Below are 22,941 nucleotides of genomic sequence, written 5' to 3' on the forward strand. Positions count from 1 at the left end.
AAACGTTGCTCCTGGGAAATATTCTGACCAGGATCAGATTCAAATACACACTAAACTCATACACACCCTGTTTCAAACCACGCATTGTATGTGAAATCATAATTCCCTTTTCCTAAGTTCTTGGACATATGGGATGCAGAGCAAAATTTCTTTAATTTACATATGAAATAATGTGAAATGAGTAAACTTAAATTCACCACAGCCTTTAAATGAGAGGAAAAGCTAACCTTAATCAATCTGCTCTTTCATTCAGGTCCAAGAAACCCCTCCTGGAACTTTTTCCTGGTTTGGATTTCTTATCACTGTCACCAACCAGAGTCTGAGTCCCTGCACCATTCCACCACTGAAGTGAGATTCTCCGTCTGGCTGGTAAGTATGAGATTAAAGAAAATATACTGATTACATAAACGTGGCAGAGCCCCAGCAACCATCAGGAGCTGCTGTAGATGATCTGGGTTTTTGCTGAGTCAAGGTGATGGATTTAAATCTGAGTTGGATTGCATATATTTTGGTGCCTTTAAATGCTGTCCCAAGTATGAAGTAACTTCTGTCTCACAAAAAGCAGGTGGGAAAATTCTTCCCTAACAGTTTTTTTTTGCTCTCACAACTTCTGTTCCTCTTGTTTTATTTAGTTTGTTAATTCTTTTCTAATGGCAACTGTTGATTTGGCTCCTTGCCTCATTAGATTTTTTTTTTGTTTTCCTTTTGGTATTTTTCTAAACTAGGATAAATCTGCTAAGTCCTGTAAGGTACAGGGAAGTCATGGGTGCCCTTAAAATGAAGTAGCAACAGTTAACTCAAGAAAAGTCACTCTCACAGAAAATACAAAGAAATATTTAATAGAAAATTATTAACCTTTTCTTTGAATGCAATGTAACTGATGTCTAGCATACAGGTCCCCATTCCACAAGAAGAGACATCTGAAAGGTAGGCATAATTTCCCAAAGGGTGGATTTGTTCCAGTCTGTCTGGAAAAAGTACAGAGATACCAACTGATTTGTAGAGAACCATTTCACTTTTAAACCCCACAAAACATTTACAGAAAAGAAAATTTCAAATGCAAATATTTTCAGATATGTATCTTGTTTGCCTAAAAGTTTTTCAAAATAATTTATATTTTATTACTTAACAGTAGCAAGAACATTTGACACTTTCCCTTGTTTTTCAGGGCGGGGGTGGGAGGTTGTGAGTCTTTTTGTTTCATAATGTAATTTTGAACCATGTTTTTCTCCCACATCATTACCTTTACACTAACCCTTTGTTACTTACAAATGTTAGGTACATTTACTAGTGCAAGTGGGCTCTGGGTTCAGGATGGGGTCAGCAGACTTTATCTGTGCTGATGAATGTGGGGCTTTGCCTATGAATGGGATCATGGGAACAAAACCCCAGGTACAGACCTGCACAGAACAGCCTGTGCTCTGGGCAGCTCTGCAAAGATGGGATTCTGCTGGGAATTCTCTTCTGTGTGTTTGCACAACTGAAACACCAAGGCTCATACTTGCAAAGCCTTCTATTTTTCTCCCCCTCCCGGAAAGCCATATCTCTCTTTATCTCCTGCATCAATCTCTCCCTACACCGAGACAGTAAAGTTGGGACACAGGATGGCTTTGTCTGCAGGAGCACATTCAGGCTAGTCTTGCAGACTAATTTTCTGCTTGGGTTACTTTCTTAATTATAATTTGTGTTCTCATCATGTCGTGGAAGAGTACATTTTAAATGAGCTTGCAGTACACCGCATAGAATACCAGCTTTATAGCACTGCCCGTAACCTACAATGCCATTTTTAAATTTGTCATAATGCAAATGCCATAATAATTGCAAGCTTTCAACCCTGTGATCTATTTTTTTCCCCAGCTACTTGTAAACTGAAGGTTCAAATTTCGTTTTCCCACTCCATATGTAAGAGCATTGGGACAGGATGTTGATCTAACTCCTTACAATCAAAGCTGTGTATGTTATGGATCGTGTTCCAAAACACTGTTAAATATGTGGAAAAGGAAAAAAAAATACATTAATTATGCCTTCTTTAGCTCTCTTTAGCTAATAGGTTTTAAATGGACTGTTTGGGGTTTTTTACTGATAACCACAAAAAAGTGTTTCATTCTCTCAATTAATACTAGAACCATTTTCTGGGAATGGATAACTAATTTTTATTGAGTGATAGAAATAGGATGCCCGATTCTGTCGAGACTAGAAGAAGCAAAGGTCAACTCTGAATTAGCCACCTATTCTTTGGGAACTGTCCCATGCAAAAATATTAAAGGGAGTCTAATTCTGTTGAGCCCATTGAGAGACACTTTAAAAGTGCAGAACCATGCACAAAAGCATGTGTACAGGGGAAAAAAAGTTATATATATTGTTTAGAAATTAATTTGCACATGTTTATTTGCACACCTTTCCTAGCCTGATTTACCTTATCATAGATACAGATACCTCATTAAGCCAGGATTTTAAAATAAAATTGCCCATGTTGCCTTTGAGAGTGGTCACAGGAAAGCCAGATTGTTTCCTACCCTCAGGAATCATATCCAGCAGTAAATAAATGACAGTACCTGCACTGGGTGTGACACTTGTGATGTGACAGAGACAAGGAGCTCAGCTTCCATGTCTCCCTGCTCCCACTTTGCAATCTGTTGAGATGGGATTGCATGTTTGGAGCTGGTTAGTCCCTGAGTGCTGATTCAGATCTCACCCTTTGTAGCCTTGTAGGAAAAAATCTCAATGCTGCCCTGGTGGGTAATAGTTATAGATCATTAGCTGCAAGACTAATTCACTGTGAAAGTGTATGATAGCACAAACACTCGCTGTCCCAGTGCAGCCATACTCATTTGAGAGTTTTTGCATGAAGGTTTTCCATTGAGATATGGATGTTTTGGGTTGTTGTGTTAAGAAAAACCTGAATGTTTTGGACTTTTGTGTGCCCCAAGCACAGCTATCACCCCCACAGATGTGAGAGGGATGCTTCCTACATCTCAGGGAGCTCAGGAGAAGGATGGTGGAATGTCTTCCCAGCCCACCCACTTTGTAGGAACCCCCAGTGCTGGGGATCCACTGCTCTCCAGGGGAAAAAAGATTTGTCCCTTCACCTCACAGTAGTCACAGGATCCTTCCTCTCATCCAGGCTGCCAAAAATCACCCAGGTGATGCTAGAAATTAACTTGCCTGAGGAAGAGCAAGGCAGGACAGGGGGATGCAATGGTCCCCAGGAAAGTGCAGCTCAGCGCTTCAATCATCTCCCCAGCCTGGAGCAGCTGAGCTGTGGAAATCACTTTGACGTAAATCTCTCAGCAGCTTTTTTGTCTGAAATAAATGGTGCATAAAGGAAATGCAAAATTGTTTGGTGGACAGGATTATCTATGTGTTTACCGCTCTCAGCACTTTTCTTTTGTCTTTTGGCTGTGTAGCTCCCGTTGGTGTGAATAGCTGAGCATGAAGTGAAACTGCTGAACACAAGCAGGGTGTGAGAGAGCTCTCCCTTTAAACCTGTGACAGCTCTGCACTCGTGACTGCAGGAAATGTCAAGTTAGAGGAATTACCACTAGTAAAAAGTAATTATTTTTCATTTCCAAGGTTGTCTGTTCAGCGTTAACCCAAATATAAACTTTCTATAATTCTGCATCATTACCATAACCCCCTCCCCTCCACCCTGGATTTCATTTATTTATTATTTATTTATTGCTTTTTCATTTATTTATTTATTCCTTTCATTTCTAGTTGCTATTTTACATGTGCACCCTCACACATATGTACACACAGCTGTGGCAGCTCATGGTGGGTTTTTTTCATGGCATTCCATCCCTTCAGCTCTATTTGAGTATGTATTATTCTGTTGCCATAACATGCTGATGATATACAATATTTGTATAAAGATTCAAATCAATGTTTATCGCATCAGAGCACTATCATTCAAAAGGGAAGCACAAATCAATAATTCATTAAGCAAGAGAGAAATGAATGATTTGAATTTGTTGTTCTTCTCCCCTCTAATACTTTCAAAAGGAATTGCATTGTTTAAATGAAGTTTGATCACTTTTGGACTAAATGAGCCTGATTTAATGCATCTGATAGTAGTCAGCATAGTATTCATCATGGGACAAATAGTAGAAATGCACAATTATCATATATATTATTCAGTTTGCTGAAATTCCTTATTCATTAAAAATATTTCATTCTATAAAAAGTACTGGGGGTGAGGGGGTTGGGGGCTTTATATGGTGTTTCAAGTTGAATGAAATAACTTTGTAAAATATAGATAAAATTATTCATTTCAAGTTGGAACCCTTCATGTTCAAAAAGCTTGTCTCATGAAAAATGAATAGAGCTACTTTTAAATAGAAAAAATTTGCTCTTTAAAAAAAGGGTATACTCAATCTAGTTAATGTTAAGAAGTGTAACACTTCTGGAAAAATTAGAAAAGTTTTCCTCGGAGTTTCAATTTTTGACTGAAACAACCAGAGTCACATAAAATGTGACTGCTAATCAGCTCAGTAATTTTTTTTTTCCCATGATAATCAGCTCTTAATTTCCTTCTTGTATTTGGAAGAACAAGCTCCACCATTCTCTCTGGTATCATGTGTATGTTGAAACTGCGGGAAAGTCCCAATTTTCTTTGAACCTGTTGAAATCCATGAGAAATCCATGTGATCTCCTGCATTGGAAGATGGGATAAATGAATGAGCCCCTGGATTTCAGATGCACACTTAGCTCTCCTAATTTCCTAATTCACCAGCAATAAAGTGGTCATTGCTGATGACACAGGGAATTCCTTGTGGTTTTAAAACACAATGACAGAGTATCCACCAGGAACCACAGAGCATTAGCAGCTGCTTTCACTGAGGATGAGTGTCCTCTATTGATTGGTTTTCATTGCCTGAACTCAATAATGCTTTTATTTATGATGACATAGTTTATGATTGCTTCTTTATCTGCTGTGTGTTAAGATGAGCTTAGAATCAAATTACCAAAATGGTAAATTGGATTCTGGATTCTTGTAGAAGATATTTTATTCCCAGACATACATAACAAAATTCAATAGAAATTAAAAAATATATATATACCCACACTGGCCTTGAAATTTTCCCATCTTTACTCTTTGATGTCCCCATCACTGAGATGATGGCTTCCTCTCTGCTCAGCTTCTAATCCATTCTGATGGCCCTGTGAGGAGCTTTATTTTCAAAATTTTATCTTCCCTATAAAATTCTACCTTCAGATGTGAATTTACAATAGGGGCTGAACTCAGCAGAGCTTGCTGTGAGTTATTTGCTTGGCAGGTCAGATGTAATCTACACTGGGTCCATGAAGTGGGTACACAAATGCAGACACAAAAAAAAACCAACGAAAATTGTTGAAGTTGTGAAGCTCTGGGCCAACAGGTCCCTGGGTGAAATCACATAGATTGTAGTGGGTAGGGATGACTTTAAGCTTCCCCTCTTGTCATAGCTGTCATACTCTTCCCCATGGGGAAAAAAACCCCAACAACTAAAAAAACAATACAAAACCAAACAAAAAACCTACTAAAAAAACAAGACAAACAAACAAACAAAACAAACAAGACAAACAAGACAAACAAACAAACAAAAAAAATGCACACAAAAAATCTCCCGAAACAACAAAAAATCCCAAACAAAGAAAACCCCCCCAAAAAACACACCAAAAAACCTAAACCATGAAACAAGAAAGCAAACAAAACCAGAACAACTAAAAAAAAATCAAACAAACAAAAATTCCACATTCTTACCTATGTTTTCTCATAAATACAAGTGAACTAATTTTGTGGCAAAATCTGTTGTGTTTTTGTGCATTTAGGATAATCATTTGCAACCCACGCTACCAATGGAACAGCAGACAGTATCACTTTTTTGCATTGGCAGCTTCTTTACAGGACTAGAGATAACATCAAAGTAACTCCTCTATAAATTAGGCTGCTGGGAGTAACTAAGACCGGAGGAAAAAACCCCCAAAGTTTTAATTTTCTGATTCATATCTTCAATCAATCACAACATGGTGCAGTTGTGTTTTAGCTTGTTTGCTCAGTAGAGATTACTCTGTTCTGTTGATTGACTCAGTGCCATTGTATTTTTTTATTGACTTTTCAGGTAGTTTTTACAACATTCAAGGTGCATAAGTTAAGAGAAAAGTAGTGTAGTAACATTTCAAGACAGAAGGAGACCATAAAGATGTAGAGAAGGTATAATTTACAATAACAGGAAATTACAAATTAGGATAACTCCCTTGCTCTCATACCTAGTTAGTCCCTCTGTACATGTTTTCTGAACATCTCAGTAAAACATGAAGTGTTTACATACCATAAAAAGTTAATGGATGATAGAGTTAGCCGATACCTTAGTATTATTAATAAGGTTATTTAAGATATGATTAGGCTGAAATTCAGATGCAAGTATGTATACAGGATTTCTAGGCTGTAAAGACATTAATTATTTGAAGAACTGTGTTTGGTCTAAATGAAACAAAGACAATAAAAAAAGAAGATATGGACTTTTAAGTACCTGTAAGGAACATAAACATAAATACGATATTGACAAAAGTAAAACACATCCCCTGAAAGCTCTCTGTACATGAGCTGTTTCAGACAAGCCATTTGGGTTCAACAGAGCTTGTGTGGCCTCTCTTTATGAACAGGTGGTTATGTGGAAAACTTCAAAGCACATACATGCCAAGATTTTCTTTCCTTTTTCTGTCTGTGTAGCTATATGCAGTCACAGATTGCTACTTGTTACCGTGACTTTTTGTTGAATTAATTCAATTTAAACCAAATATTTTGGGAGTCTCCAATCCTACTTTAGAGAGGATTTAGTTATATTTCACATGTTGATGTTCTTCTAATGATGAGTTCCTATAGAAGAACTTCCTGAAAATTATTACTAATAATTTCACGGTGCTCCCCATGTCATCATTTGAGATCTGTGTTTACCCATTAATAAAATAGGACAATTATGTTACAGGATCTCTCAGAGTTCAGCTGTCTAATAATATTAAGGTTTTATTAGTGCTGTAATTTTTTCTCAGTTGTTCTTTTTCTGGAGCAAAATGGTGAATTTCTCTTTATCAAATAGGGAGCTTTTGTGAGATTGTCTCATTTCACAGATTTTACAGTCAGAAACCTAAGATGGTGGTTTGTTTGTTTTTTTTTTCCATTGTATCCTTCTAGTTTCACTAACAGTACTAAACACATTGATCAAGTTTACCTAATATACTGGAGAAAAAGAGGCAAGCCAAAGAACAATCCTTCATTGTCACCTGAATAAATACATCTGGCTTCTTGAACTAGTTCCTGTTTCCACTCTGTGTCAGAAGAGATGGAAGTTTTCAAAGACAACTGACACCATCCTAAATCAAGTTTCTGATATTGGTTAAATGAACTTCTAGAGCACACCCTGTTCCTCTCCACCAGCCCTGAAGAGAACCTAGGGTGAGCAGCTCATGTCTAGGTGAGATGATTTCCACCCTGAGACCAGCATAGTCCCTGATCATGGTGGACTCCCTGTATCACACAGCCTTTAGGCGTTCCCCAAGGAATTTCTCCTGGAAATGTCCCCTGGTGGTGAAGTTTGTGTCAGTCTCACCAAGCCAGGGCAGACTCTGTCCAAAGGCCTCTACCCAATAGAACATAAGGTGACTTTGAAAGATGCTTTAGCTTTATAAAAAACTTTGCCATGGATACAGTTTCTATTTAATTTAGATGATCCAGTCAGAGAGAAAAAATAATTCTGAAAGAAAGGATGCAGGTTACTGTTAAATCCCATAAAACTCCATAAAATTATAGCAAAGGCATCTCTTTACGAGAAGGCATTTTGCCAATTAAGATTTACTGTGTTGTCTTTACACGTGGGACTTGCAGCAGTTGTTGCAACCACTGAACTTTCTCTCAGGCATCAGCCCACATCTTATTATGATCAAAATCCTTGTCATTAATCCCATTTCATTGTTCTCAGTAGTGGGATAAATTCATCAATGGATGATCTCACCCTACTTAATCTCATTAGTTTAGATTATTTCTTTTCTAGATATCCTTATCATAATCTTATCATCACAACCCTTGGGAAGCTTGGCCCCAAAAGTGCTGTATGTGTGTTGTGTTTGATGGTTGTTGATTTGTTGAGGTTTTTTTTTAATTAATATTTCACAATTTGATAAGAACATTAACATTTAACCCTCAATTGCCTCTGGTGAGACAAAGAAAAGCTTTGGAAATTACTCAACAGATGATTACATATTAAGGACCTCAATTGCCTCCACTTGGTAGGACTGATTTTTAAAGATTTGCTTCTGTGCACTGCCACTTTTCACAGATATCTAGACAGAGACATCATTTGCAGACAGCTGAATGCTGACTGTATCCCTGACTGTATCACTGTTTTGATAGAACCTGCTCAATCATACTGAGTAGTACCTTTCCTCAGAACAGACTCAAAAATTTCAACTCTGAAAATATTATCTGAACTGCCAGCTAATATTGAATAAGTGTGAACTCCATCAATGACTTCTTTTGGAATAAAACCCCACAGTGTTCCCTGTATCTAATTTTCTTTTTCTGCAGGTGTTCTAAAATACAGTAATGTTTTATAACACAAGAGTCCTTTCTTTCTTTGCAAGGTAGGTAAAGGAGGAAAAGCTAGTGATATTGCACATCCCTTATAAATGGAGCTAGCAGTCATACTTGTTGGAGCACGGGGCTTCATGTGAAGCCTAGGTCTGAGTTCGTGTTTATCTTAACAGATTCAAAATAGACCTTGTGGCTCCTACAGGGAGCTCAGCAGTTACCAGATTACACGACATTAAATTTAGCACTTTTTTTGGTGGAAATGGTGAAGCTGATGAGAAAATGATTCAGGATTTTTTTTCTTTTTGAATCTGAAAGAGACATCAATTGACTGTAGAGCTCTCAAATCTACTGTGTCAGATGCCAGCTTTGGGAAGAAGGTAGATCTGCGTGTTCATCTTTCTTTCAAAGGCTGTTTATGCACTTTATCTAATGACTCTTTCATGTAAATGATCTCCCTCTGAGTTAGATTAGAGCCCTTGGAATAATAAAATGAGGTTAGGCACATATTAGTATGTGGATATACTCCCCTGCTCCTCTGAGATCTCGTAACATTATTCATGAGTATATGAATGACCGTAGTCTGTTCTGAGTCTGTTTCCAGGTCCCTTGTGTTCCCCAAAAGAAGCTTTTCTGAATATTTACATGTCATTCATGTTTCAAAATGGGTCTTTAGCCATCCACTTACTAATTGTATATAAACTGACCAGTCTGGGGACAGTACCCTATGTTTAAGGAAAAACATATCACATAAAGTACATTTTGTAGTGAGCAGGTGCCATTCATTAGTGCCTCATACTTCAGAAACTGTTGTTCAAAGCTGCTTAGTGAATGTATATAAATAAATCAATTTTCAAAAATCAATACTGGGTTGCAAACAATTTCTAAGAATAAAAGTATCTACACAAAGTATTGATGACCACCATTCAGACCACTCTGCGGGGAAGGCTACTCTTGGAGTTAAAAACTCATTTGAACAAACATACAAATCATTCATGAGCTCAGTTAGCAGAGCAATTTAAATAAGCTGATCACAGGCAACTTGTACAGCTGTACAAGATTAACATAATGTGTTTTATTCTTTAGTGCAGTTGCACAGACCATTTGCCATGTGCTTCCAGAACTCTTGTGGATTTATGGTCAAAGGAATACCACTACGGAATCATTGCATTAGTAAGTGTGGTCTAGTAGTGCTCATGGTTTAGCAGCTTTTGCCTTCACTGCTATCAAAACAATCTATTCATCTATAAACTCTTGGCATAAACTTTTGTTTTATATGCTTCCATGACTCATATTTCTGCTTTTATTTCCTCCAACTCATTTTCTCAATCTTATTTTCTTAGTCGTAATCAATAGCACTTCAGTAGAAGTCCACACCTTTGTATGGAATGGTGTCACTCATATTCTTCTGAGTCCTGATCCATCCATCTGTCCATCCATCATCCATCCATCCATCCATCCATCCATCCATCCATCCATCCATCTATCCATCCATCATCCATCCATCCATCCATCCATCCATCCTTCCTTCCTTCCTTCCATCCTTCCATCCTTCCATCCTTCCATCCTTCCATCCATCCATCATCCATCCACCCATCCTTCCATCCATCCATCCATCCATCCATCCATCCATCCATCCATCATCCATCCTTCCTTCCTTCCTTCCTTCCTTCCTTCCTTCCTTCCTTCCATCCATCCATCATCCATCCATCCACCCATCCTTCCATCCATCCATCCATCATCCAACCATCCATCCATCCATCCACCCATCCATTCATCCATCCATCCTTCCATCCTTCCATCCTTCCATCATCCATCATCCATCCTTCCATCCATCCATCCATCCATCCATCCATCCATCCATCCATCCATCATCCATCCACCCACTGATCCATCATATGCCACCTCTAACAAGAACCTCTTACTACCTTTTCACAACTCTTTCTTTTCCTGCAAAGTTCAGCAGTTTCCAGAGTACCATTGTGGTGTCTGTGCACTACTCTAAATCCTAATCCAATCCAATGGGGTGAACTGATGTGCTCCATGTCCTTTTGCTGACCAAGGAGTGAGTATCCAGGCTGCACCATAACTTTACAACAGGCAGACATTGGTCAAAGCAGGATGAAGTATCGGCACTCCAGCAAACTGTCAAATCCTTATCTAGCTACATCTGAGTCCAAGAACCTTTCCACGAGCTAACCACACGCATGAAGTCTCACTTGCATGCATGAATACAGGTCAACCATCACTGCATACGAAATAGAGATTTGGACAAAACAAAAGTCATGCACTAATGATGGACTTTCTGGCAAGGAAAACCCTCTTTCCTTCCAATGGGTGACTGAATTTCCAACAATTGTGTTGCAGGCGAGTGGATTTCTCTAATTTGCTGTGCTCAAGGGCTGTTGGCATTTCTGTAGTCCTGAAAAATCCTCCTGCATGCAGCGAATATTTGAGTCCCAAGGATAAGTTAAGTCTGCAAGGGCTATCTCTCCAGATCAGAACCCTCTTCCACAAGGCAATTCTTGCACCCTTTGCTTGAAAACAGAAGCTGAGATAGGGGGAGGAAAGATGTTGTCCCTTTTTCTTTTGATGTTTGTTTTCTGCTAATGATGACTTGGAGACATATGGTAAATAAAAGAGTTTTTTTCTTATTGGAAGCCCTGTAATCCAACAAGGCCTCATTCTCCCATTACCCAGAATCTCAAACCAGTTTTGAAAGCTATCCAGAAAAAGTATAGCTGTTACTCCATGGTTTACCAGAAGTTGGGAACACATTCACGTCATTGTTGAAATCAGCTGTCTCCCTGTCATACTGCAGGACTGCAGAGAAAATACCTTATCTTTGAGAACCTCATGTGAGTTTTTTACAGGAATCAAAGTGTCACCTGGACCCCTGTCCATGGTTTGAAAGTGTAATAAAACAAAGTAAATGCTGTAGTCCTATGAGACACCCATCTGACAACACAAATGAGCAGCATCAGTATGTTTTTAAAATTTAATATAACCCTTATACTAGCATATATTTAGCATTATTTAGCATAATTTTCATATTAGCATATAGAGACTTAACAATCCTCCAAACAGCTGACCTGTCCAGGTGGAAGTGGGGAACTACATGAAACAAGGAAGTGTACCAACACTCTGGAAAAAAATAATTGGGTGGTCAGTCATTAATTAGTTATATTAATTACACTTCCACTAAACAAAACCAGATCAATCAGTATTTAGGCTGAAATAGACTGATGTTCAAAAAATGCACTCCCTGATGCTTGTGGCAGTGTGATGCATTCCTGGAAGCTGTTTATCCTGAAAAAAGGAGGAGTGTAACTTGTTTTCAGGAACAAACCCAGCAAAGATTAAAGGAGTAATTAAAGACCAAAACTTCATGTTATATACCATAAAAACCTCTTAACAATGTTGGCTATAGTGAAGTTTATATTATAAACAGACTGAAATGCTAGGTTGGCTGTCCAAGCACTCTGTTTTCAGATATATTGCTGAGCTGAGAGTTTTCATTGGATAATTAGCTGTGGTAGAACAAATTTCTGCACCTTAGGTTGATATAGTCCTTGGAGTCCCCGTTTGAGTTTCTGAAAAGAAAGTATGCAATTAATTGCTCAGCAGCCTGACTGGAGAGTTGTAAGGAAACTACAAGTTAATACCCTTTAAGTGCATTTGAAAAACCTTCTGTGTAGGTAAGCTGAACAGGAGATCAACACACAGGGAAAAAAAAAGGCATATTTGTACTCTGGTTCACTCATGCAGGGCAGACCACCACGCAAACAGTGTGACCCCAGGAGGTGAAGAAATGCATTTTCCCAGTTGTGCTGCTAGCTAGCAGTTTGGGGGCAAGAAATGTGCCTGCATTGTGCCAGGGCTCATCATTGTATGAAATGAATTTTATTTTCAGTCCCTGTGGGTTATTGGGGTGGGGAAACACAAAGAAGCATCTCACACCTGACCCCTAGAGTTGCCTTCCAGTATTCAGATCAGTGAAGGCTGAGAACTCTGCTAACCAGGGAATTTGTCTGGTTCAACTATCAGGAAAATAAATAGTTTGTGAATTCTATGTAAAGATAGTACAGAAAGAAATGAGCAAGTACTCAAACTTTCCCACCAACTGTACAATTGTGCTTTTGTGGGCACAGGCACACAGCCGTGACATCATCCAGCCCTGGTCTGTGCACAGTCATGGTTTTCAGAGGAAACACACAGTGTGTGAGATTCACCATGGGTGTGAAGCTTGGCATGGTCAGAGCCTTTGTTTGCAATCTCTCAGAGTCATGAAATGAGAGGGAAAGGGAATCTGTCTTTTATTACAAAGGCACTACTGGGGGCAGCTCTGTAATGTACAATAAATAATAATAATAGTTCCAAAGTAAAATTCTCCTATCTAACCTATCTATCCTGTTTGGTGTGTGAAACACCTAATTTAAGCATTTCCCATTGTGCATGAATCTTTGAAAAGCCATTTTTAATGTGAAATCTTACAGCATTCATTCACTTTTCTCAACTAAATTTTGCTATTTCGGGGCTACAAAGCAAAATTTCAATTTTTATTTTAAATGCCAGAGGACGTCATGCCAGAGAAAAATAGTGATCTATTTGGCCCTAAGGTGTGGCAAAGATAATATGAGTAGTGCTTTTTGTGGGGAAAAAAAAAAAAAAAGAAGAAAATTTTAACACAAGTAGAAGCAAAGCCTTCTTTCTATCACATATAACATGAAGAAAAAGTAGTGATCTGGTAATTTGTGGGTAAGAACTCTATTTTCTAAATACATGTCAGTAAGGAGATGGCAAGCACTGAACAATTTCATCACGTTTTCTGTATCTGTTTTGTTGCTGCTATTGCTATTATTGCTATTATTATTATGTCATCATCATCATCACAATTATTATTATTATTCTCTGCCTCGATGGATGACCCTTACCTCAACACAGAAATTATACTGGGATTTTTTTTCCCACAACTCTCTCTCTCAACCCACTGAGAGGGAAGAAGTCAGCAAGAATCTGTGTGGCATTAACTGCCAGGCTAAACCACATCAGGAACTGCAACAACTTTATTCCTAAAAAATATCAATACATTCTGAGTAAATCCCATCCTGGTTAGATGAAAATCATAACTGCAGCACAGGCTGGAGAAGAGAAGCCTCAGGGTGACCTAACTGTGCCCTTCCAGTACCTGAAGGGAGCTGACAGAAAAGATGGAGAGAGATTATTTACAAGGAGTGACAGGATGAGGGGGAATGGCTTCAAACTGAAAGAGTAGGTTTAGACTGGATATTAGGAAGAAATTCTTCCCTGTGAGGCCCTGGCACAGGGTGCCCAGAGCAGCTGTGGCTGCCCCATCCCTGGGAGTGTCCAAGGTCAGGCTGGATGGAGCTCTGAGCAGCCTGGGACAGTGGAAGGTGTCCCTGCCCATGGCAGAGCAATTGGAACTGGATGATCCCTGAGATCCCTTCCAACCCAAATCATTCCATGATTCTGTGAAATGGCCAAGATGAGAGGAGGAAGTGAGGCCAACCTGAAAGTTCACCCAAGAGTTCATGTACTCATTTTCATATTTGCTACGTGGATCCTTGTGGGAGGCATGTGAACGCAGGAGGGTAAAACAGCCTCCAGCAAGCACCCCAGCATGCCTCTTGTTCTGTAGAAAACTTGCCTGTACAACTATTTCTTTTGGCTTGAGGCTCTGCAGCTCTGAAACTTCTTATGAAGAGGGGGAAAAAAAATAAAATAAGATAAAGAAAGTATCCCTAAGGGCCTCGTTCCATGATTTGAAAGCCAATTTTTAACAGCACACATAACTTTCAAGATTAGATGCCCTGAAGCAAAATAGAGTTCAGAAAGTTTGGGGTTTTTTCTCTACAGGAAATGTTTGGAAGTTCCATGAAATTGTGGGGACTGCTGGCAAGGGGTGGGAAGGGCAAGCACCAAAATACAGAAGTGTAAAGCAGGAAATGTTTTTAAAAAATACAGTGCTGGGCAGCTGCCTTGGAAGACAAACACATTTCAGGTCTGAAAGGTTAGAGTGCTTGTCCCACCATTTTAATCATGGAAAGGCTTCAGACAACTGACCCCTTGCAGTGATACTGTGCCTCATTTAGATCTCTTTTACAGCTGTTTGGGCCAAAGTGAGTCAATTCACTTAATGAAGCTCCTCCTGATTTACATCATGATAAGTAGACTTGGAAGCAATCAGAGAGAGTAATTCTGGCAAAAGCAGTTTCACATGATATTCCATTAACCTACATTCACACAAAGATGCTGTCCCTTTCTCTTCTGCCTTTAATTTCTATTATGTTCGGTTCTGATTCATGAGGCTGGAAGTTGGTTCATTCCTGTCTTCACACTTAAGATAAATAACATAACAGATGTGTCACTGTGAAGCCCTACATGGATCGCTATTTTTCTCCCACTGAATTGCCACTTGGAAACAATGTTGGATGACAGTTGTGGACATTGAAAATTGCTTGAAATGTGAGGGGAATTTTAAATTCTGAATTCAGTCCAGCCTTTAATAATGTGCCAGCCTTTGTCATCAGTTACTTAACAATAGATATGCATTCTGCTAGAGAAAAATGCCCCCTGGTATTATCTCAATATACACAGACTGTAAATTATCATATGGCACTGCAGAACATGGCTACAACATGGGCCTTTGTAGTCTTTTGGGTTTTGTCTGCTACAGCCTTCTCTGGCTAATAAAACACAATTTGGCACCCAGTGGTGAAGAGAAGGTCCAAGGCACCTTATTCATACAGTCCTTTATGCTTGGAGATTTTATTTTTGGGGTCTGTTTTTTGTTTGTTTGCTGGGTTTCTTTTTAAATTTTGTTTGTTTGTTTTCTTGTTGTGTTTTTTGATGTATCTGTGTCGTGGTAAGTCCGGGCATCATGGTTCCCCTGTGCTGGATTGCTGCAAAAATCTTCCACTGCTCTTGTGGTTTTCAGTGGGGTTTTTCCCTTGCATGTAAATATATGACTAATGGGTCATTAGTGATAGGAAGAAGATAAGGAAACTGTGAGAAGTAGCATTGTCACTGAGATTGAGCTGGTTTATGGCAAGCACTGCACCTGGAAATGGCTTCTCTGTGTATTTGTATGAAAGGGACAAAATAAAGTGGTAATATAAAGATTCAAGAGGAGAGGGAATATTTAAAAGCACATTGTAGAAGAAGTAGTGCATCTGTTGAAAACAGCTATTTCAATGTTATTTCAAGAATAACTACTTGTATAGGAGTAGTTCTTTATTCACCACTTGCAGAGAGCCTGTTGACAAACATGTGCCTTAAGTCTTCAGATCCTTGGCAAAATGGATAACATTATTTTCTGTAACACACCAACCCCTTACAGGGGGAAATTTCACCATAATTAAAAAGAAATTACAAACACTTCGTTTGGTAGAAACCATTTTGAAAGATTTTGGAAGCCATTCTGCACCAGGAAGCTCTTTTTTACTTCAGTGAGAGAAGAAATGGATATTTGCTGAAAGCAAATCAAACCTGGGTAAATGTTTTTAGGCAGTACATTGCCTTATTCACACTACAGTTTCCTTAAAACACTGAAACAATTACTTTCTCATGCAGAACTTATATTTTATAATTTATGCTGCTTGATTACTTTTGGCATCTCTTTCAGTGAGAATAATGAGGAGGTCAGTCAATCATGTTTGTTTCTATTGATTGCCATTATTTATTCATTAGCTCGTTTATTTGTGTCATGCTGGCAATATGCATGACACTATACAGATAAAAAAACATTGACAATCAGCATGCAAATGCAGAAAAGGAAGTTACAATTCAACATGAGCAACCTGAGTAAGGACTGTCTTGCTAACTCCAGTAATTATAAAAATTCTGGGGTTTGGTAAATTTTTTTCCATTCCTTTTCTGACTGACATCAGTGAGACTTAGCTGGGGTTTCTGCACTGACACCAACATGACTCAACAACAATCTAAGGGAAACTGGGGAGACTTATGGCTTAATAGGGCTATTATGAAAAAAAAATATTTGATATGTTTGAAAGGGGAAGCAACTACAGAATTCTCTTTGTCCCTTGAGGTCCAGGTAAAACAAGCAAGCAGTGCAATGAATGTAAAATTTTATAGAACTATTAGAAATTATTAGAACCATTCGAAAATTGTTTAGAACTACTAGAAATATTTAACATACTTAGATTTTCATACTTAGATGTGCTAAAATTTATTCCCAAGAAAGGCACTGGAAGTACCTTAAAGTCCTGCTGGGGAGTCACCACTGTCATAGCTGGATCTTTGGGAAAAATTTCTTATTGTTTGCTCCAGCCTTAGCACAAGATGTGACTAAGTAACATGACCTTGCTTTTAAACACTCTGGCAATATGGCACTGTTTTCTTCTCTTTCTAACTTTTTAATTCCCACCCACACCCCACCCCCCACAATTTCTTCCCTTTTTTCCTCTCTCTTTTTAAATTAGTAATTTTCAACATATATTTCACATTTATAAATGGGCACTAAAGTCACAAGAGGACTGGATTCACAAACCTGGCCTTATGCAACCTTTTCAGATTCCACAGTCCATTGTTTAAGATATAATTTCCTCAGGGTGTTGGAAACTTAAATTCACATTCATACTTTCAAGCAAAGATGAAATTTAAACTCCAGCCTTCTTCTTCCCTGGTCATTTGAGCTAAGATAGAGAAGTACAAATTTCTTTGACACTTATTTTTGAAACACTGTTGTGGCATCTGAATTCCTTTGTGAGTCTGTCACCCCAGTTTGAAAATATTGTATTTATTAATGTGTATTTTGTACAATTCTAGTTGTCCTTCAATTCTGCTTCCCAGCTGACTCAGTATAACCCAAATATGTGAAAACTTTAAGCTGAAACTGTGCCTTCAGGAAATAAATGCTTTCCTAAAGAGAAACTATTCACCATGCTACACTCCAGGCTCGGTTCTGCAATGATTTATGTCCACACTTAATTTTGCACCAGGGGTAGCTGTGCTGAAGTCAGAGGGACTGCTCAGAGTTCAGAAAGTTAAGCACATACTAAAGATTTTGTGGGATTGAGCTGATGAAGAAGAATTCTGCCATTAGCAGGCAGTACAAAGAGATGAGCTGTTTGAGAAGCAGCCTGTTGAGCACAGTCCTTCAGCATCCCTTAGTCCGGCCATTGAACCACATCTATTTCTTGTTGTGCTTATGAGGGCCACAGCAGAAATGGAATAGTCCTTAAAGAACCTGAAGTACCTGAGATCCTTGTGGTTTCCAGCTCACTGGATTTATGCTTCAGCTCCTCTTTCCCTCCAAGTTACCCACCTGCATGTTTTGTGTCTGGCACAGTGGAAAGAGCCCACGCTGCTGGAGGGACCCAGTCAGGAATTTATGATTCCTGGCAATTAGTGTCTGAGCTTTGTAACCCAAAAGGACCTCCAAAAAGGGCCTCCAAATCCATGATCTTGAAAACTGCCCTGAGATTTCTAGATGTCTTCCAAAGGGCATCAGTGAGAAAATGATTGTGCTGATAGATTTTAGGGCTGCAGTGATGGTGGAGGGTCTGGAGGGGAAGCAACACAAGGAGTGGCTGAGGGCACTGGGTCTGTTCAGCCTGGAGAAGAGGAGACTGAGGGGAGACCTCATCGTGGTCTTCAACAACCTCAGGAGGGGAGGAGGAAGGGCAGCACCAATCTGTTCCACACTGATGACAGTGACAGAACCTGAGGGAATGGCTGGGCCAGGGGAGGGTTAGATTGGATATCAGGGAAAGGTGCTTTCCCCATGTCTTGGTTTGAAAAGACAGGAGTCTGTGAAGGAAGGCGAAAAAACAGGAGTCTGTGAAGGAAGGCAAAAAGCCTTCTGTGAAATGGAAAAAGGTAAACCCCCTCCTTCCGAATTATCACAATTTCAGAATTAAAAGGGCTCTCAGGCAAAGATATGGGAATGGGAATAACAGTTTTTTACTAGGAAGAAAAAAACTAAATAACAATGTAATTTAGCACAAGCAAAAAACCACTGGCAGAGGGAGAAAAACCTGACACCCTGAGAAGTCAGGGTGTTGATAGTAGTCCAGCCAGATGGTGGCTGCTCCTCCTGGAGCGGCGATCTGCAGAAGGGTGTAGATCCTTTCTGCAAATGCGGTGAAGGAGCAGCTGGGCCTTGGCTCCTGCTTCCTCTGGGAAATCCAGCGAAGAAGGCTGTCTGTGGTCTCAGAAGTGCTTGTTTTATGGTGGCAGGGATGCTTGGCTCCTCCCTCTGGGGGGAGCATCTCCCAATGGGATGTTGTAACTAATCTTACCAGCCACAGTGAGTAATTCAATAGCCCATTAGCAGGAGATTATCTTCCTGGCAGTGTCATTGTTCTTGAAAGAGATAAGAAAAACTGCCTAACCCCCAACAGATGGCAAAAATAGAATACATGCTTATTTTACAAGCCAGGACACCCCAGAAAATGGTCAGGCACTGACCAGCCTCCCCAAGGAATGGGCACAGCCCCAAGGCTGCCAGAGCTCCAGGAGAGTTTGGACAGCACTCTGATGCACAGGGTGGGGTTGTTGGGGTGTCTGTGCAGGGACAGGAGTTGGACTCCATGGTCCTTGTGGGTCCTCTCTGAATCAGAACATTTTGTGGCTGCACAGGTGGCAGGAATACATTAAATAAATAAAAATTAAATTATTTCTGCTGCTTCTTAGTCATGCAGATTACTGTTATGTCACTTGCCTCAGAAAAACATATGGCCCAAATTTGGAATTATACTCATAGCCCAGGAAATACAATGCCTCCTGTTGCCTTTGGTTATGACCATCTTCAAACTCCTAAGCACTAAAAAGAGATCTGAAAAAAGTCTTAACAACAGCTGGTATTTGCTTTTTCCATTCATGAACATCCAAATCAAAGTTATATGACTATTTCTCATTTAGGAAAAAAAAATACTTCCCTCCATTGTGATTTTGGTCCTTGGAAAAAATGGTATTCAACAGGCAGGAAAAGGATCATCCTGGATTAGGAAATGGTTACAGATATAAGGGAGATTATTTCAGCTCTGCAGTTCAGCTCTACAGTTCAGTTCTAAGGTAGATCAGTTCTATAGTTCAGCTGCTTCCCCACCATATATTTCCCCTATGACTGCATAAATCACCTGGTTCCAGCTCCTCAACCTTCTAAGATCTCCCTTGAAATCTTAGGGATTTAAATTCCAAAGTTGTCTTGAGGCTCTAGGCTAAACCTGTTTGAGATTGTGTTTCCAACAGATAAAAATATGGAGAATATTTCTTCTATACCCTTTTGATGTGGTAGAAAAGTGTACATTTTCAGGTTAGAAAAGTGTACATTTAATGCATGTAAGAAGCTTAGGGTAGGAAGTAGTAAGACCAATGGTAAAAAAAAAAAACAATTTATATATCTAAAAAGATGGAACTGGTTGCATTTAATTACATAGCAGCCTATTTTTAAGCTAGCTGACAAAATATTGTTTGACCACTTGACAATTAAAAATATGTTTAACAGTGTGAATAAATTAGTACCTAGTGTTTGTTTCCTAATATATTGTATCAAATGAGGGGCAAAGATGAAATCCTTAATATGAAATCAATTCCATTCAGAGCCAGTAAGCCCAAACAACATTAGGAGATTTGAATTATTTCCCCCTGACCCCACCATCTTGTTTTTATTAAATAGAAATCAAACTGGGGCTTTATAGACTCTCCTGGGAATAAAGACAATCTGATGATTTTGCTTAGTAAACAGTAACACCTAGAAATTTGATTTCTGGCCAGATCTTGTGTTTGGCAGGGATGCTGTTTGTCAGGGAGCACTGCTTGCAGACTGATTCACTTTGATTTCACAGATAAGAAATTCAATCAATATGTTTCCCACAAAACCAGCTTTCTGTGTTTTGGTGATGAACCCGCTGATGGGAGAGGAACCTCAGGGAAGGAGAATGAAGGAGAGAACCCATTGCAAACAGATGTGTGTTTGTAGAAGGCATCTTTGATTTCTAAGTGGTGATTGCATGGTTTATCTCAAAGCAGTTACTTAATGCTTGTTATAAGCACAGTATCACCAGAGCCACTAATGCACCCCTAACAAAAACTACAATGCAGAGGAATGCAAGATCTGGTGGTTTTTTTTAAATATATCTATAGTAAATCCAGTGGAAGTGTTGTATCTGCAATAATGTTGCCCTAGTAATGAATGTGTAACCCAAGAAGAGGGTTTACTGCCTGCAGATTTGCAGTCAAGTGTCCTCGAAATACCCAGCCTTGAATACAGAGAACAGGTACTGAAACCTCTGTAAAAATATTCTCCTCTTGCAGTTCTAAATCACATCATTTTTCTTGATTTGCTGGTTTTAATTATTGCATGTGTTGGCTTTAGCTGCTTATTAGTAGCCACAGTCCACCTGATGTGCAACTGCATTTCAGGAGCTGAGCCCTCCCTCTATGAGCTCTCTCATTTGCTTATGTCCTTATAAATATAGAAATTAAATAGATATATCTAGAAATGCCTGGAGTTCGTCTACATTCATTGCAAGGGAACACAAATGCACAAAAAAGCACAGAGAGAAACCTTCAGGCATCTCTGAAATTCAGTCTTATCTTCCCAGGAGAACCTGGGAAGGGTGTGGTGATATGCTGTGCTATTTATGGGCAAAAAGGGATCAGTATGGGACTTCCAGAAATGCATGATGCTTTGTATTGCTGGAAAAATCTCTGGAACTTTTGGTCATGCTACTGGCAGTGAAATCCCACAAGCCCTCAAGTCCATGATGAAACTTTTGGCTAAAATCCTTTTAAGTCTCCCCATTTCAGTTCCCATTTAGCGAGATCAGCTGCCATTTGGAGCCTTCAAATAAATGATGATATGCAAACATAACCTTTACAAATTACTGTTATTAATCATTCCTCTTCCATCCCATGGCCTTTAAAACCCTTGTGGGTAGAGAACCATTACTCAGAATCTCAACATGAAGGGCTGTGCACAGCAGTAGTTCTCCTCTAGAGAGGCTTTGCAGCCATGCAGCCATGTGTCCATCATGTCCTGTAATCTCCCTGTCCTATAAAAACCCAGTCCTAGCCAGGACACTCTAACAGCTCTGCAGTACAACCACACATACCAATTGCACACTGATAGTGGCTGTATTGTATATTGAAATCATATAACAGTTTGTGTTAGTGCCTTGGTTTGAAGACAAGTGTCTGCTAAGGAAGGCAGGAGCCTCTCTTGAAATGGAAAATGTATAATCCTACAAGTGATTATAATTTTGAAATTAAGGGGCTCTCATGTAAAGAAATGGGAGTAGGAATAACAGTTCTTTATTAGGGAAGAAAATAAAAATAAAATTAAAAATGCAGTAATACAAAACAGCACTGCCAGAGTCAGTAAGGAGCTGACCCCTGTGGGTCAGGGTGGTGGCACAGTCCCATCCCATGGGGGCTCAGCCCTCTTGCAGTGACAGCTGTGGTTCTGCTGGAGCAGGGATCCTGCACAAGGCTGCAGTTTTCCTCTGCAGCTCCAGGGCTGCTGGAGATGGGCCTGGTCTCCCTCTGGGAATGCAGGGCAGGAGAAGGCTGCTCCTCTGGGAATGCAGTGGGCAAAGGCTGCTGTGCTGTTCCAGGCTCAGATTGTATCCAGGTAGGAATGCTTGGCTCCTCCCCTGGGCGGAGCATCTCCCAGTGGGATGATGGAATTTTATCAGCCCTTCAGGGACACTCCCTGGCCATAAACAGCAGAGATCTCATGGAGGGAGGATTGGGTGGGGAAGAGATAAAGAAAAAACTGCCCAGTGAACAGCAGAGAACTGCCCCACCTCTGACAGATGGGAAATAGAATGCACACCCCCAAACCATATCTTACAACCCAGGACAGTTAGAATGGACTTTTTAAAGGCCATCTAGTCCAACTCACTGCCAAGGCCAGGGACACCTTATGCTAGGTTGCTCAGAGTCCCATCCAACCTGACCTTGAAACCTTGTGCAGCCTGACCTTGAGATTCAATGTCCTTTGAAGCAAAGCTTTAATCAGCTCATTCTCCTTAAGCTTCTCATAATTAAGAAATATGTGTTTGGCATTGCTCTATCATGTGTTTGATATTGTCCTCAATAACAGCATGAGGAACCTGGTTCCCAGCCCAGAAACACATTTAGACCAGAATAAAAATCCAATATGTGATAGATATCTAGTGGGTACAGCCAGGGCAAAAAATAGCTACCTAAAACTGTGAACAGTGGCGAAAGAAGTGGATACCCAATAAATGCTGAATGTCCTTATCAGGGTGTGCCCCTTGCTATCAAAGGGACCAAACCTTCTTGGTTTTTTGCACCAAAGGTGAGGTAAAATTAATCCTGGGTTTATTGTCAATGTATGGGAATCACAGAAGTCACCAAACAGG

The 22,941-nt window shown here is 39.6% G+C and overlaps 1 protein-coding gene across 2 annotated transcripts in view; it reads left to right on the top strand.

The window, feature by feature from the left end:
- Positions 1-248: 248 nt before the first annotated feature.
- LOC120513679 (urea transporter 2-like) overlaps positions 249-22,941 on the top strand; it is a 297,024-nt gene continuing 274,331 nt past the window's right edge. For both annotated transcript variants that reach the window (XM_039733314.1, XM_039733315.1), the window contains exon 1: positions 249-369. The gene's annotated coding sequence lies outside the window, so the exon portion shown is untranslated. The remainder of the gene's footprint in view (positions 370-22,941) is intronic.

The sequence above is a fragment of the Passer montanus genome, unplaced genomic scaffold (assembly GCF_014805655.1).
Source record: "Passer montanus isolate IOZ18808 unplaced genomic scaffold, ASM1480565v1 scaffold86, whole genome shotgun sequence".
NCBI lineage: Eukaryota > Metazoa > Chordata > Aves > Passeriformes > Passeridae > Passer > Passer montanus.